This window comes from Balaenoptera musculus, chromosome 11, assembly GCF_009873245.2.
Source record: "Balaenoptera musculus isolate JJ_BM4_2016_0621 chromosome 11, mBalMus1.pri.v3, whole genome shotgun sequence".
In the NCBI taxonomy this organism is placed as follows: Eukaryota; Metazoa; Chordata; class Mammalia; order Artiodactyla; family Balaenopteridae; genus Balaenoptera; species Balaenoptera musculus.
In genome coordinates, this window is record NC_045795.1 from 33,276,059 (window position 1) to 33,292,671 (window position 16,613).

Consider the following 16,613-nt stretch of genomic DNA (forward strand, 5'->3'; position numbering starts at 1 on the left):
TTAATAAGCACGTGAAGAAGGGGTTAAGTGGGAACATCTTCATGAAGGAAACTTCCTTGGTAGTAAGGGAGGAGAAAGAAGCTGGCTAGAGAAGAGAACTGCTCCTTTCATATGAGAAAGGATATATGAGATACATCAGTCAAGTTTTTAAGTAAGAAATGAGGACTGGAATGGCAAGAAGAGGGGATATAGTGGAAGTTGAGAACATTTGGTGGAGATTTTAAAGACAGTGATAAAGAGCTTGCATTTGATTTGAAAAATGATCTATAAAATGGAGATGATAATAATACCTAGTCCACTGGGTTGTTGTGAGGACTGAAGTAAAGCATATAAAATATTTAGAACAGTGACACATAGTAAGTGCTCAATGTTAGCTATTATTATTGAATGAAAATACATTATCTTTTGTAAGCCAGAATAAATTAATGCGTTGTCTTTTATCGTGTGCGGTGATGATTCTGCTAACCCCACTGACAGACATGTAGTTTGGGTTTTTTTCCAGTAGTATTGATGGTTGGCCTAACCATTCCTAGTCTTCAGCTTTGATCCTCCCACCTACTAACACTTAGTATCAAAATCTGAAAACTGAAATCTGAATACATTTTAGAGCTTTAGACATATGATGTCCTACCAGTTGCTATTGGGTTTGTTTACCAATATTATCATGTATACTAGCTAACATTTGGGGCTTATAAAAAGAGGGGAACAGGTAATTTGGGGGGAAAACATCATTTTCTGTGCCCATGGGATATGGAATAGATATGTCACTTTGCACCGAATGTGTTAATCAGTTTTTGTTAGCAGTGCAATGTAATGAGCATATTAGCTACAGCACCTTCATTGGCAGCCAGCAGTCTGCTTGTGAAATCTTTTAGAAAACAGAAATCTGGCGAGAAGTATTCCTGAGCAGTGGAAATATCTTTGGGGGGAAAATAAAGTAGAAGAAAATTTTCTACCAAAAAGAAATTGTTTCACTACTGCGAACCATGAGAAAAGTTGTTTTACCTGTGGGCTAAGATGTGACGACATAATTTTTTACGGCTTTAAAGTGAGTTCTTTTCGTATTTCGATTTTTCATTTAAGTTTGTTATTTAAAGAACTTCAAGGTATATTTACATTTGATGAAAAATATTGATAAAACTATTTTAAGAATGGTGAATTTCTCATTTTATAGTATATATTCTAATGTAAATTATTTTCCCCTTCCACTTTCAGTTAAAACGTATCTTAAAACATGTCTTTTTGTTGTTTTTTAAAAAATCTTCAGCTGAAATAACAAAAGTTTATATTTAAGCACAGCACTTGGCACTTAAGAGGTGTTCAATAAGTTTTTATTGAATAAATTAATGTATGCATGAATGAAAAATATTCTGAATTTGGACTTTATACTCTGTGATTTGGGCACAGCCTAGCATTGCTGTATAAAGGCCTTCTGTTCAGCTCCCGTTTTCATGCCCATTTTCCTCTCCCACCCCACAAGCACCCTCTCAAATGTGTTTGACATATGTCCTTGATTCTATATGCATCTTTATAAGATACTTAGTGATTTTTGTGTGTGTGTGTGTGTATCTTTAATTCTGAAATTGCTCATTATACCACGCTGGCATAGAATTTGGCTATAGAATTCTCCCTGTAAAAATGCTGTAGATCTTACTCTAGTTTTTACTTTTTTGGTCAGCACTGTTTTAAGATCTGTGTGTGCATATTGGGATGTACTTTTAGCTAATTGCTCCTAACTTCAGCATGGTATTCCGTGGTGTGTATCATTCCCATAGTGATGGATGCCTAGGCTACCGCAAACAATGCTACCAATAAACAGTCTTGTCCATGTCCATTATGGACACGTTTGAGAATTTCTTTGGGATACAGACTCAGGAGTGGCATTGTGGCATAAGTATTGTCAGGCTGCTGAATGGTTGTATCCCTTTACACCCCACAGGCGTTGCATTCCCAACCTCCCCAATACGTGGTATTGTTCACATTTCTAATTTTGGCCATTTAATAATGTCTCATTTTAATTTGTATTTTCTAATTACTAGTAAGTTTGAGCATTTCTTCGTATTCTAGTTAGCAATTTCCTTTCTGTGAAATAAGCATGAAAGATTGAACGTAGTATTTTATTAATTTTTTTCAAGCTGGAGGAACTTTTGGTTATGCATTGTATTTTGTAAGCTATTAATATATTTTCTCAAACTTTAAAAAGGGAAGAATATCATCCTTATGCAGAATCTTAAAGTATTGTTTTTCTTCCTGATCCCAAGAGATGATGAAACAAACTTTTATCTAAGTATTCAACTTAAAAGCTATAAAGTATGCTACAGTTAAAGCATCTTGCTAATCTATCCTCAGTGTCTTCATGTATGCTAAACATTGAGAGCAAGTGTTTTTGCCAGAGTAGATTTGGTGGGAAAGTGCTTCATTGTGTTAGTTTAAAAAAGAAAATCTCCCCTGGTCAAAAATCAGTAGACAATTATCAAAAAAATCAGATCCAGCTGCTTCTCCCTGTTTACAGTCTCTCTAGATGTCAGGAAACTGAGTAAATAGCAGGCAGCACCTTCTCTAACTTGCCTTTCCATGAAGAGCCCAGCACTTGATCGAGGAGAACCATCTTAGCACTCATTGAATATAAGCAGATCATATCAAAAATGATGAACAGATACCATATTATACTCTTCATTTTTCTATGAAAGGGCAATAGAAAATATGGATGTTTTGGTTTTTAAAGTGTTTGTGGATAGAGAAAGGCATATTTCCTAATTGAGATGCCACTTCTCAGGGTCTTCCAGAAAGTTGGGCAGCAGTTTCAGATTTGCATATGAATCTCACTCCTGTTCATTTCAGGTCTCAGGAAAGGAGGAGTGACTGATTTAAAATGCCCTTTCCTTGTTCAAACAGGTTCGCAGTATTTGTACTTTCCTTTCCTGAGGAAGCAATGCAGTTTTTAAGTGTTTTCATTTCTGACCAAGATGTGATACAATCAAATCGTTATGTTGACTTTGGTTTAGCATCTGCCTGGCTGAGTGGAAAAGGAATTTTAATTTGTGACATGATTGACGTAGCCATAAACCATGAACTTTTCCCAATAATACCATAATATGTTAAAACAAATTACTCCTTTTTCTCTTTTTGCTGGTTTTGTGGTTATGTCTTTTGAGTAAGTTTCTATCAGCAAAACATTTTTTCCTGCTCTTAATTTTTTTCAAACTAAGCCACACTGTATGCTAAGATGTAGAGTTTTCCAAGTGCTTTGATTTTGCTCTGCCTTGAAAATTACTGTTCTTCTTTCATTATTATTTTTTTTTTTTAGAACATAGTTTTTTTGTTTTAAATAAATTTATTTATTAATTTTTGGCTGTGTTGGGTCTTCGTCTCTGTGCGAGGGCTTTCTCCAGTTGCGGAGAGTGGGGTCCACTCTTCATCGCGGTGCGCAGGCCTCTCCCTGTCGCGGCCTCTCCCGTTGTGGAGCACAGGCTCCAGACGCGCATGCTCAGTAGTTGTGGCTCACGGGCCCAGTTGCTCCGTGGCATGTGGGATCTTCCCAGACCAGGGCTCGAACCTGTGTGCCCTGCATTGGCAGGCAGATTCTTAACCACTGCGCCACCAGGGAAGCCCTTCTTTCATTATTTTTTTCCTCAGAAATCTTGCTTGGAAAATTATATTTTTAGATGTGATTTTAAAATGTTCTTTTTAACCTTTTCAAGAATCTTTTAAAATTTAATATTTATCAATGCTAAGTCTGAATATAGCATAAAAAGTGTACTACCTGCTTTTCTCCTCCCCAACATTCTGCCTCTCCAGAGACCTCCATTTTCTACTCCAGCAGTTCTTTTGGTATTTAATGCCATTTTCTCTAAACAGTAGGTTAAGCTGCTGTTTTTAAAAATCTGTATAGGGTTTTCTCTAGACCTTAACAGCTCTCATCCTGGGATCTACCTTCCTGAATAGCCTAGGTATTTTCTTCACCTCCCTGTGTTGGAACTCCCTGTTTCCTGGACCCCATATCTTCCCCCTTCATTGTTTATATTTTAATTAAGCAATTCCTCCAGAAGGTTTCTAAGAAAAGGGTACATGGGATGTAAATCTGCATGTATGAAAATGTCTTCATTTTCTCTCATAGCTGATTTATAGTTTACCTGGCTCTAGAATTCTAGATTGGAGAATATTTTCTGTGAGTTTAAGAGGCATTGCTGTATTGATTTCTAGCTTGTATTATTGCTGTGAGAAGGCTGGTGGTGTTCTGATTCTTGATTTTTTTCCCCCTCCTTGGTTGGTTTTAGGATCTGATCTTTGTCCCTGATGTTCTAAAATTTTATGATAATCTACCTCATTTGTTTTATCTGTTGTGCCGGGCACACTGAGAGCCTTTTCAGTTTGGAAACATAGATTTTTTTCAGTTCTGGGAGATTTCCTTGAATTCTTTTTTCTTTTTCTTTTTTTTTTGGCTGCGTCGGGTCTTAGTTGCAGCACGCGGGATCTTTTCCTTGTGGCATGGGCTCTTCGTTGCAGCGCGCGGGCTTCTCTCTAGTTGTGGCATGTGGGTTTTCTCTCTCTAGTTGTGGCACACGGGCTCCAGGGCACATGAGCTCTGTAGTTTGCGGCACGCGGGCTCTCTCGTTGAGGCGCGCCAGCTCAGTAGTTGTGGCACGTGGGCTTAGTTGCCCCGACCAGGGCTTGAACCCGTGTCCCCTGCATTGCCAGGTGAATTCTTTACCACTTGACCACCAGGTAAGTCCCTTGAATTCTTAAATTATAACCAACCTCCCCCTTCTCCCCCTTGCCCCCCGTTTTCCTATTCTTTCTCTCTGGAACACTTATTTGTGTTTGGAACTTGTGGACTGATGAGTCCTTTAATTTTACCATCTTTTCTATTTCTCATGTTTTTGGTCTCTGTTCTACTTTCTGGGATGTGTCTTGAACTATATCTTCAGACTCTTCTAATTAGTTTTATATTTTCTTTATCATTTTTAATTTTCAAGAGGTTTTTCTCTGAATGCTGCTTTTTATTGTTTTCTATTTTTGTTTCATGGATGGAATAACTCTTCTCTGTTTATATTAGTTACAATTTTTAAAAATTTTCGGGCTTCCCTGGTGGCGCAGTGGTTGAGAATCTGCCTGCCAATGCAGGGGACACGGGTTCAAGCCCTGGTCCGGGAAGATCCCACATGCCACGGAGCAACTAGGCCCGTGAGCCACAATAACTGAGCCTGTGTGTCTGGAGCCTGTTCTCCGCAACAAGAGAGGCCGCGATAGTGAGAGGCCCGCGCACCGCGATGAAGAGTAGCCCCCACTTGCCGCAACTAGAGAAAGCCCTCGCACAGAAACAAAGACCCAACACAGCCAAAAATAAATAAATAAATATTTAAAAAAAAAAAAAATTTTCTGCAGCCTCCAGTATCATCTCTGTTTTCCTTAAAGTACCTTTACTTGATCGCTTGTTTTGGTCTTTCTTTTAGGGAATTTCCTTAAATGTATGGCCTTGGCCATCTTACTCATTTTCCAGACTGAGCTACTGAAAAACTGAAAGCTGAATTTGCCTGAGTGGGGGCTTCTAAAAGTTAAATGGTGGTCTTCATTATAAGGTGATTAGCCAGGAACCCAATTCTGTGTGTGTTGGGGGTGGGAGGTCACCTCCAGCAGTCAGTATTTGTAGGTGTTTTTCTTTTCTCTTAGCCAGGTTTTCCCCAGAGAGAATGCTCCAACCATTGGCTTACACACCTGCCTTCAGCATTTGGGGAGCTGAATGGGGAAAAAGCTGGGGATATCTACCTTTCAGGATCTCAGCCTTCCTTGAATCCCCATCTTTTTAGACTGGTCGGCCTGCCCCTAGTTGTGCCTAAGTCCAGAGTCTCTTTAGTTTCCAGAGAGTAAATTCCCTTCCTGTGACCAGTGGCTGCTTGGAGTCAGGGTGGGAACCTTGGGGTAGAACTTTCACCCTGTGCTCCTTTATTCAGCCCTGCCTGCTGTTCCCACTTTCAGATCATTCTGAGCTTTTCTGGTGTTTCCCAGCACAATTCAGTTTGCTGTGAGCTTCCCCTTAACATGCTCTTAGTTTTTGCTTTCTTTATTGTGCTAAATCAAATAGCTAATCAATCTGCTTTTCAGATTCCAAAAACTTTGTTGTAGTTGTTTCCTTTCCTAGTCTTTGTCGTTATGAATTTTATGTTTTTAATGCCATTTTAACGGAGTTAAGGAGAGAGCAGAGGTATGTGAAGGTGTTCAATGCATCATTTTTCATTGAAGATCCAAATTTATTTCTTTGATGCCCTGTTTCAACACTACTTAATAGGAAGATGGTTTATAGCGGTTGAAAAATTTTGCTACAGTAACAGAATTGTACAAGATATAAATTCATTTGGTCTTTGCTACCCTTTTGGGTTAACGCCTAGCCTATAGCTTGCTATAAGAAAATGACATCTAAACGACTTCGGGAAGTTTGCAGATAGTATAATAGAAATTTAGGTCATTGAGTAACTTAAATATTCCTTTTTCAGATGTGGAAACTGAGACCCAGAGAGCAGAGGTGGCTTACCTATGGTCACTTATCTGTCTAGAACTAGAACTGAGTCTCTTCCCCAGTGTTCTTTTCCTTGCCAATGTGGTTCTGTCTTCTCTCATTAAAGTAGCTGGAAATAGGAGCCCTTTATCATGGCTTATGTCACCCAAATGTCCGTTAATTTAGTGTTGGCTTTAGGTTGCAGTCATGGAATTTTTTTTATTTTAACGTTCTTCTTCCTGTTAAGATTGGGGTCTGGTTTTATTGGGGTGAACTTTAAAACTCAAGAAAATTTGTGTCTTACCCTTTTAAAGATGTTTCTGTTTTGAAGAATTTATATTGAGCATTTAAAAGGTTTCTTTTTTCTTCCTACTATTCCCTTTTCAGTGGCCTCCAAAGTTCTTTGTCAGGGAGGGCAGAAACTCTTTCTGAATGTAATTATAGCAGATAAAATTATTTAGAACAAATTAGTATGCCTGTTAAAATGTTTAAAAAATGTGGAAAAAGGAAACATGTTGTAAAAATGTCAAGTTTCTTTGGAGAAATCCTAGATTGCTTTCTCTATCAATTTTTCAAAACTCAGTTCTCAATTCTCCTCTTCCAGGACCCCTTCCTGCATTTTACCCCATGACATAAATCTTTTGTCTTATTTCCCTTTCCCTCCTATATTTTGTACTTTGTACCATTTGCCCCAGAACACTACCGAATTCGTTGTTTGTTGACTAGGATTCTTTGGTGATTTTCATTTATATGTAAAATTCTTGTGGGCAGAAACCCTGCTTTATACTTTTGAATAAATTCACTTCTACACATATTTATGGAGTGCCTTCTTTGAGGCATTGGGTTCCTCTGTAGGTCCCAGCATCTTTGGGGTACACGTTAGGACACTGACAGGTGCTGATGGTTGGGAAAACTCACCTTTTCTCCAGTCACTATTAGGAGACGATTGAAAGAATGGGCTTTGCCCCTTCCTTTGTGTCACGTTGGTGACTAGTAATAACAGCTGGGAGCAGAGCGGGAAAAGCCTGTTGTTTGGAAGCTAAGGAGTCTAATGTTTCCTTAACTGTTAAGTGAACATGTTGGAATAGAAGCCCTCTGAGCTTCCTTACACTCTCCAGATTTCATGATTATAAAGAGGTGCTCCTAGTGAATCAATGACACCCTTTAAAACAACTGACCCACAGAGAAAAATGTCTCTTAGGATTGAGTGGAATCCAATGGAAATCTTTCCTTGACTGAGCTAAGCTGTTGCATACATAATCTGAAGTACCTGGAACACTTAGAATGATTAAGCATTGTTTTCTTGTTTTTGTTGTTTTCCTCTCATCCTCTTCTAAGGTTAAATAATGCTTTCTCATTATTATTCTTTGGAAATGTATTAACTTTTACTTTTTCCAATTTTTTAAAATTCTGAAATGTGACATACGTGAAATACATTTTAAAACATATGTACATTTTAAAGACTAGTAAAACAAAAGCTGGAGTAACATCCTACAAGTGTAAAAGTTCCCTATGTGATCCTCCCTCATGTCCCATCCCAGGTTAACCACTGTCCTGACTATTATCAAGGAAGTTAGGAATTTGCTTCTCTTTATTATGTTTTAAGTTTCTAAACTTGAAAAATAGCCCAGTAATGAAAGGCCTTCAGTCTTTTTACATGTATATATATATATTTTTAAATTAATTTATTTTATTTATTTTTATTTTTGGCTTCATTGGGTCTTCGTTGCTGCGCGCGGGCTTTCTCTAGTTGCGGCGAGCGGGCTTCTTATTGCGGTGGTTTCTCTTGTTGCAGAACACGGGCTCTAGGCTCGCGGGCTCAGTAGTTGTGGCTCACGGGCTCTAGAGCACAGGCTCAGTAGTTGTGGCACACGGGCTTAGTTGCTCCGCGGCATGTGGAATCTTCCCAGACCAGGGCTCGAACCCATGTCCCCTGCATTGGCAGGCGGATTCTTAACCACTGAGCCACCAGGGAAGCCCGTATATTTTATGTTTCACACAACGTAATACTAGAAAAATAATAGGTAATATTTATTGATCACTTACCTCATGCCACTGAGTTTTCTGAACTCTGTACACGTTGTAACTCCCTAATAATTGCATGAGATAGGTGAGGAAACTGAGTCATGGAGCTAGGAATTTGGTCCCACTGGGATTCTAATCCAGCCAATCTGAGTCCTAAACCTGCTCTCTTAACTACACCTAATTAGGGTATTGTCTTATAATTTGATGCAATTTTATATTTTTAATATCTGCATCTGTTTTGTATCTTTGAATACTCTAACCAGATCACAAGCTAGAACAATACAGAGTTGGAAAGCTCTGCAGGCGTTAGATCTTGACCAAATATCTTTTCATTGCTTGACACAGGTATACAGTCCATCAGGTTATCTAAATCTTATTATATGTTTAGTATTGTCCATTTCAGAGCACTCCTAAAATGTTTATTTTATAAATGTTATTTTTTATGGGAATTTTCAGGGAAAACCAACAATATCACTTATATCTGTAGTGTAGTGAATAGTGATATTTCACTTAGAGTTAAACTTTTAAAAGAAGAGCTTTGATTATAGGAAGCATTTTCTAATGTAATATTTCAAAATTCTTTTAAAAAATAGTTTTATGTTTGTAAGACACAAGTAATTTTTGGCACTTGTTTAGATATGGTCACCAAGAGATAACTTCTTTATACAACAGTTACTGACTCTATTTAGTGAATTAATGTTTCCTTTACAGTGTTTTCTCTAAAAACAGCTAGCTGTAGTGACAAGTCTTTATGTTTCAATTTTAAAATTAGATACTATTTCTGTAGAAGGAGTACAGATTTACAGCTCAGTAGCTCCTGAACAAGGCATATAAAGTGCCTTAGAATATTGCTATCTGCCAACTAAGTTTTACCATGGCACAAAACTTTACTTAAATAAACCTCATGTTGTTTGCCGCTGATGTGGAGTTACTGGCAACTTAAAGCAATTATCTTGGGCCTAGGCGCTGCTGTTTTCTTGCTGTGTGATATTGGACTAGTCATCTAATCACCATTTCAGTATCCATTCTTCATCTGTAAAATGCTGCTGATGTCTACCTCATTGTGAGAATTAACTGAGCAAATATATATGAAAACCCCTCACACAGCATGGTATCTAGTAAAAGTATTATAAATGTTCGTAAATGTTCTCTTCCCATTATAAATTGCTGCTCTGTGCTGACAAAATTGTTGTATGGTATTTATAAAATGTGCTTGGTAATGACCAAATTAATGCTTTAAAAATGGCTTGAATGAATGCTGGCAGACTGAACTCTACCAATTAGTAATATTTATCATATGTGGAGATTATAAAAAAACAGAATTATATTTAAGCACAGTGATGAAATAGCAACTCCAGCACATGCTATATGGAAGGTCATTTTTGTGGCTGACACTGCTGCTCTACAAACTAAGTGGGATTTGGTCTTGCTTTTGTTTGTATATATTTATCTTGGATAAGTGAGAATGCAAGCATATTATGCTATTGCTTTTAGGTCATTTTATTTTTTGGTGAGAAGGAATTCCCGATCTGGCTAAGGTTGTATTTTCTTTATTCCTTATTAAGTAGTTAATTAAGACCAGAATGTTATTTGAAACATAATAAAGAGAAGCAAATTTCTAACTTTCTTGATAATAGTCAGGACAGTGGTTAACCTGGGGTGGGACATGAGGGAGGATCACATAGGGAACTTTTACACTTGTAAAACACAGCTTCATAAACCCATGGACCAAGACTTCCCTAGTGTCACAGTAGATAAGACTCTGTGCTCCCAATGCAGGGGGCCCGGGTTCGATCCCTGGTCAGGGAACTAGATCCCACATGCATGTCGCAACTAAGAGTTCACATGCCACAGCTAAGGAGCCGGCGAGCTGCAACTAAGGAGCCTGCCTGCTACAACTAAGGAGTCGGTGAACCACAACTAAGGAGCCCACGTGCTGCAACTAGGGAGCTGGTGAGCTGCAACTAGGGAGCTGGCAAGCAGCAACTAAGGAGCCCGCCTGCCGCAACTAAGGAGCTGGTGAGCTGCAACTAAGGAGCCCACATGCTGCAACTAAGGAGCTGGTGAGCAGCAACTAAGGAGCCTGTCTGCCACAACTAAGACCCGGCGCAACCAAATAAATAAATAAATATTTAAAAAATAAAATAAACCCATGGACCACATTTCTGTCTAATGCTGAAAAAGCATTTTAATAAATAGCTTATAAGATTCATTTGGCAAGTGAACTTAGAATTTACCACCTAGATTATTCTGAACCAAGGTCAAAGTGTATAAATGCAATCCTAGCACACTTTGTGTTTCACAGAAAATCATAAATCTGTCTGTTTTGCAGTTTCTGTTCAGAGGTCCTGAATTTGAACTTAAAACATTATTCAGAGCCGTTAATGGGTAAAACCCATGGCAAACTAATAACTTAGATCTTAGAACAGTAAAGTCAGCAGATCTTAAGCCCTTGTTCGTGCTGTCCATACTGCACAATGTTTTATGTTTCTGGAGATCATATAGCTCTTCAGTGGCAGAGTGTGGACTGAGACCCAGACTTCCTGCTACCTAGTCTCACTCTCTTCCCACCAGTCTATGCTGGGCTTCCTAACTTAGTGGCCAAGAGAGATATTTAATTGTGTTCTTCTTAAAATTCGATATGAGATCTCTTTATTTAGTTGTGGATGCATGTAAACTTTTTCTTTATTTAGTTGTGTGAGTTTCCTCTGCCTTTGTATCTTCCAAGCCTTTTGGCCCGTTTTTACTTTAATTAGATATGACTGATCATTTTTGATTTAAAAAATTATTTATGACATTATGACTTAAAAATATGTCATTTCATAGACTTTCTGCCCAATTACCGCGAAAGCATCTAACTCAGGTTCTGAGCCACTGGCTCTTTGGCAGAGACAATGAGAATATGTTTTCACTCCAAAACAATCAGCATTAGCTGTAGCTTCCTGGATTATCACACCTGCTTTGTCTACTCTCAGGGTTGTCTTGAGGCATCTGAGAGATATGTGGGGAAGCACTTTGAAAAGCATAAAGTGCCATAACAATATGTTGCATGCATGCATTCATGCACGAGTCTTCTGATTAATTGTATACTTGAGACCTTTTGTCATAAGACATTTTGTTACATGAGCTCATAAATTGGAATATGAGCAAAGATGTGACTGGGTCAAGGGAAACACTTAAATCCAGCAAGAACTTGCTGATAGGAAAATTAAGGAGTGAATGGGTGGTGGGAAATAAGCCTAGAGTGTTAGTGCCTTAGAATGGAAATGGAAATAACAGATGGACTTGAAAACTTTTTCTTTGTTTAATATCCAGTGTTTTCATTCTTTCATCAATATTTATTGAGCGCCTAGTGAGCACTAGGCACTTTTTTAGACATCACTGTTGTTCACAATTAGTAAGATAAGATGCTACTGCTGTCCTCCAGGAGCTTATGGGAAGGCAGTTACAGACAAGATACAACATAGGATAATAAATGTTTATATTTTGGAATGTGCCACATGGCTGACCTTGCTGAAAAAGGTACAATCTTGGTTAATTTTTTTTTTTTTTTGCCGTGCAGCATGTGGATCTTAATTCCCTGACCAGGGATCGAACCTGTGCCCGCTGCAGAGAAGTGCAGAGCCTTAACCACTGGGGCCACCAGGGATGTCCCTTGGTTAAATTTTTATCTGATTTAAATTTATTAATATTCTCTTATTCAACTTTTTAAACTTTTAAAACTATGAAATTTGTAATATATTAAAATATTTTGAGGTATATAATATAAATCTGTATTTTAACTATATATAAAATATATATATTTTAGATAACCTTAATTACCTAAAATATGGATCTTTTCTACTTGGTAAGTCATCTGAACATTCGCTACCTGACTACATTAATATTAGAGATCTCTTAAAGAAAGGGCATTGCTGCTGTCACCTTGATGTTAGTCGCTGATGCTAGATTTTCTTTTTTTTCGGGGTAGGGGCTGAGTTGGGTCTTTGTTGCTGCTCGCAGGCTTTCTCTAGTTGCGGTGAGCGGGGGCTACTTTTCGTTGCGGTGCTCAGGCTTCTCATTGCGGTGGCTTCTCTAGTTGTGGAGCACAGGCTCTAGGCATGTGGGTTCAGTAGTTGCAGCAGGCGGGCCCTAGAGCGTGCAGGCTTCAGTAGTTGTGGCATGTGGGCTCAGTAGTTGCAGCGCACCGGCTTAGTTGCTCCGCGGCATGTGGGATCTTCCCGGGCCAGGGCTCAAACCCGTGTCCCCTGCATTGGCAGGCAGATTCTTAACCACTGTGCCACCAGGGGAGTCCCAATGCTAGTATTTCTTAAGAGCAGAAACCTGGGTTTGAATCCTAGCTCTGCCACTTATTAGCTGTCAAACTTATTTGTACCTCCGTTTCAGTGTCTGTGAAATGGGAATAAAGATAATACCTACCTCATAGTTATTGTGAGAATTGAATGAGTTAATATATGTTAGAGTGCTTAGATGAGTGTCTGGCGCACATTAAAGGCTATATAAGTGTTAGCAGCCATCATCATCATCATTATTGTTATTTGGCAGAATAAAAGTAAGTTGAGTAAAGTTTTCAGGAATGGATTTTCTCCTCAATCCCTAAAAATTACTCTAAACTAAAGGTAGAAAGATAAAGGAAGGAAACTAAACATTTTTTAGTCATCAGCTACGTGCCAGGCAGCATGCTAGCATTTTACCTGCATTTTCATTTAATCCTTACACCAGTGCTCTGAAGTAGATGAGAAAACAGGCTCAGAGAAGTTAAATTACTTGCGAAAGGTCTGGTACGGCCACCTTGATGATAGCTGGTCTCTGTTACTCTACATCTTGTACTCTTGCATTGCACATGCCACAAAGCCTGAGAGTTCAGCAAGTTTCACTCATGATAGGTACACTTGGAATGTGCTTGTTAGGGACTTTATTTCTAATGACGGTTTAAAGGGATGTCATCCACATTTTTAGTTCCTACTGCAGTGATTTGTTTTATATATCTGAATTTCCATCCCCCCCATTCAAAAGTATATTACAGTAGTATAAATAATATAAGTGGGACCTAGATGGAAAATATTTGAATGTGTGTAGTCTTATTAAGTTTGCAGAATTAAGCTGACCTATTATAATTTCCCAGTTTTCAAGATCACCATCATAATTATTGAAGTCATTCCTCCTCAAATTAATAGCTATCTCATAGGGCTTTTAAGCCTAACCTCTGTGTAGTTAACGTATTCTAGGTGCTCAGTATAGAACTGATTATTTTGGTCAGCTTTTGGAGAACATCAGAATTAATTCAAATAACTTGGATTTAAAAGTAATTAAGTTAACTTTTAACGGTTTGGTGTTCTCATACTGAAAGTAAGGCTGTTTGGATAGGAAAGAGGGAAATTTTATGGGGAATTCCCTGGCAGTCCAGTGGTTAGGACTCTGTGCTTTCACTGCCGAGGGTGCAGGTTCAATCCCTGGTTGGGAACTAAGATCCCACAGCCACGTGGCGCGCCCCCCCCCCAAAAAAAAAGGTAAAGAGGGAAATTTTATGGATGTAAAACACCCATCCATACAATGTCAGCTTAGCTTCCTGGATGAGGTTGCCTCAAACCCCCAACCTAGAATGTGGAAGTTGTAAGCTCTTCTCTTCCTGAAAATATTTGTGCATTTCCCTGGGTTTTATCATCTTGCAGTTGCTTCTGCCTCCTAGGGCCCCTATTTTTCTTGCCTTGTGCCTCTGATGTGCACCATGGTGCCCTCAGATGTGAACTTGGCTCCCTTCTCTGATTCTCAGAAAGGCCCTATTCATAGAGGGCATTTGTATTTTTAGTACACCTAACTGAGAAAGGAGGCAAAATAGAGGTGGGTGAGCCCTATATTGCATTAATGCACTTCTATTAAGGGCATCCCTGTTCTGAAAATGTTCCAGACTTTCCCTTGGACTGGAGAACTTCACCCCCACGTAACCCCAGCTTTGCTCCACTATACTAACTATTCTTTTCTCCCTTTTCTTTCACTCTCCTCATCATCCTCTCCTCTTTCAGAAATAAAATAACAAGTTCTTCCCCTTGTCTAGTGTAAAGCAATTTCCCTTTCTTGACAGTCATTCTGGGATCTTGACAGGCATTCTTCAGGGAACCGTCCACCCTAAGGGGACTGAACATGAGTAGTGGGGGACCCTATTGAGGGAACATATTTTCACAAAGAAGCCTTCTTCTAAGAGGAATTCTTGTGTTAGTTATTAGGATAGCAAAATAGAGAATTTTTCATCTTGTTACATGGTGGCAGACGGTGTATTAATCTCAAGCTTATTGAGTCCTGCCTCCTCAATAAAGTGTCAGAAACCTAAAAATTGATTATGCATGTAATTTGTCCAAATTCTACATTCTAGATAACTTTGACTAATACAGTGTCCTTGCGTATAGAATGCATGCTGCTTACCTAAAAGTCATGAACCCATCTAACACAAAGATGTCACCTCCTGGCATCTTTCATTATTACATATTTCACTTATACAAAAAGAATTTTGGCTTTTGAAACACAATTATTTTTGTTGCCATGAATTTGTTTTGGTTTTTCTGACAGTTTCAAGTTATATGCAAAGACAGTGTATAATCTTTAAAACCTAAAACAAATGCAGAAGTGCATTTCTCAGGAAGTAAACCTTTCGTACTTCCATCAGCCTCTTCATAAATGATTGTCTGGTTGCTCTTAGCCGAAAAAAAGATCACAGCTATTTTTTTTTTACTCTTTTACCTCAATTTTGAGGATTTGTGGGGATTTCACTAAATGGCATTGTAATACACTGATCCTGTTTTTGAATTTATAAATAAACTTCATGAAATTGCTTTTCTCTTACTATATATCAGCCCAAACTTACAGAATTTTTTTCCCCTGTAGGTAACAGAGAAGAGGAAACCTAACCAATGACTGTGGAATAATATGGAAGAAGATGGAAAAAACTTGTTTAATGAGTAAGAAATAAAACTATAATAAAAAGTTATTCATGAAAACTATTCACAATAGTATTATGTATGACCAGTCTGTAATAGGTGGCCAAGGTTGGTATACTATTAGAGTGAGTGATCAGTGATCTGTCACTATCTTTGTTTTATTGCCATTCTGAGCTTTCACCACCTTTCTTACCCTTGTGAATTTCTGAATGCTATGAATTGCTTAAGCTAAGAGGGGACACAGCTATATTTGAAGAAAAAGATGGGACCTGGAGACCAGCACCCATACTGAAACAAGTCTAGGGTAGGTCTTGAAGCTAACTGGTGGTTGGATAGAGACTATGTCTGTCATGACCTCTCAAGAGTGTTAGCAACCCCTTCTCGCTCTCCAGATATTGCCAGCTGCTGTGATGTTAGGCTCACCCTGGGGATCCTGTTCATTTAGCCAAGTGCAGATTGTGTGTCAGGTGATAATCAAATAGAATTCCACAGAAAATCCAATAAAAGGTGTAACTAAATTTATGAGATATAAAAATTTTAAATTACCTAAGTCCATACATGCTTATTGTCAATAATTCAAACATTATAGATAACCAAAACCTATCTGAAACTTAGCCCCCCCTCCCAGATAATATAAGTGTACGATATGTCTTCTTCTTTGCCTACTGGTTAAAAACTTGGGCTTAGGAGCCAGACTGTTTTTGACTAGGCATTATTTTTTCTTTTTTTAATAAATTTATTTATTTATTTATTTTTGGCTGCATTGGGTCTTCGTTGCTGCGCGCGTGGGCTTTCTCTAGTTGCAGCGAGTGGGGGCTACTCTCTTTGTTGCAGTGCACGGGCTTCTCATTGCAGTGGCTTCTCTTGTTGCAGAGCACGGGCTCTAGGTGAGCAGGCTTCAGTAATTGTGGCACGTGGGCGCAGTAGTTGTGGCTCATGGGCTCTAGAGCGCAGGCTCAGTAGTTGTGGCACGTGGGCTCAGTAGTTGTGGCTCGTGGGCTCTAGAGTGCAGGCTCAGTAGTTGTGGCGCAAGGGCTTAGTTGCTCTGCGGCATGTGGAATCTTCCTGGACCAGGGATTGAACCTGTGTCCCATGCATTGGCAGGCGGATTCTTAACCACTGTGCCACCAGGGAAGTCCCTGACTAGCCATTATTAACTTGAC

At 38.8% G+C, this 16,613-nt stretch overlaps 1 protein-coding gene across 1 annotated transcript in view; it reads left to right on the top strand.

Annotated features, from left to right (window-relative positions):
- Positions 1 to 15,477, top strand: part of MED20 (mediator complex subunit 20) — a 44,557-nt gene extending 29,080 nt beyond the window's left edge. Inside the window, exon 5 of the transcript XR_005021698.1 lies at positions 15,398 to 15,477. The gene's annotated coding sequence lies outside the window, so the exon portion shown is untranslated. The remainder of the gene's footprint in view (positions 1 to 15,397) is intronic.
- Positions 15,478 to 16,613: the final 1,136 nt, after the last annotated feature.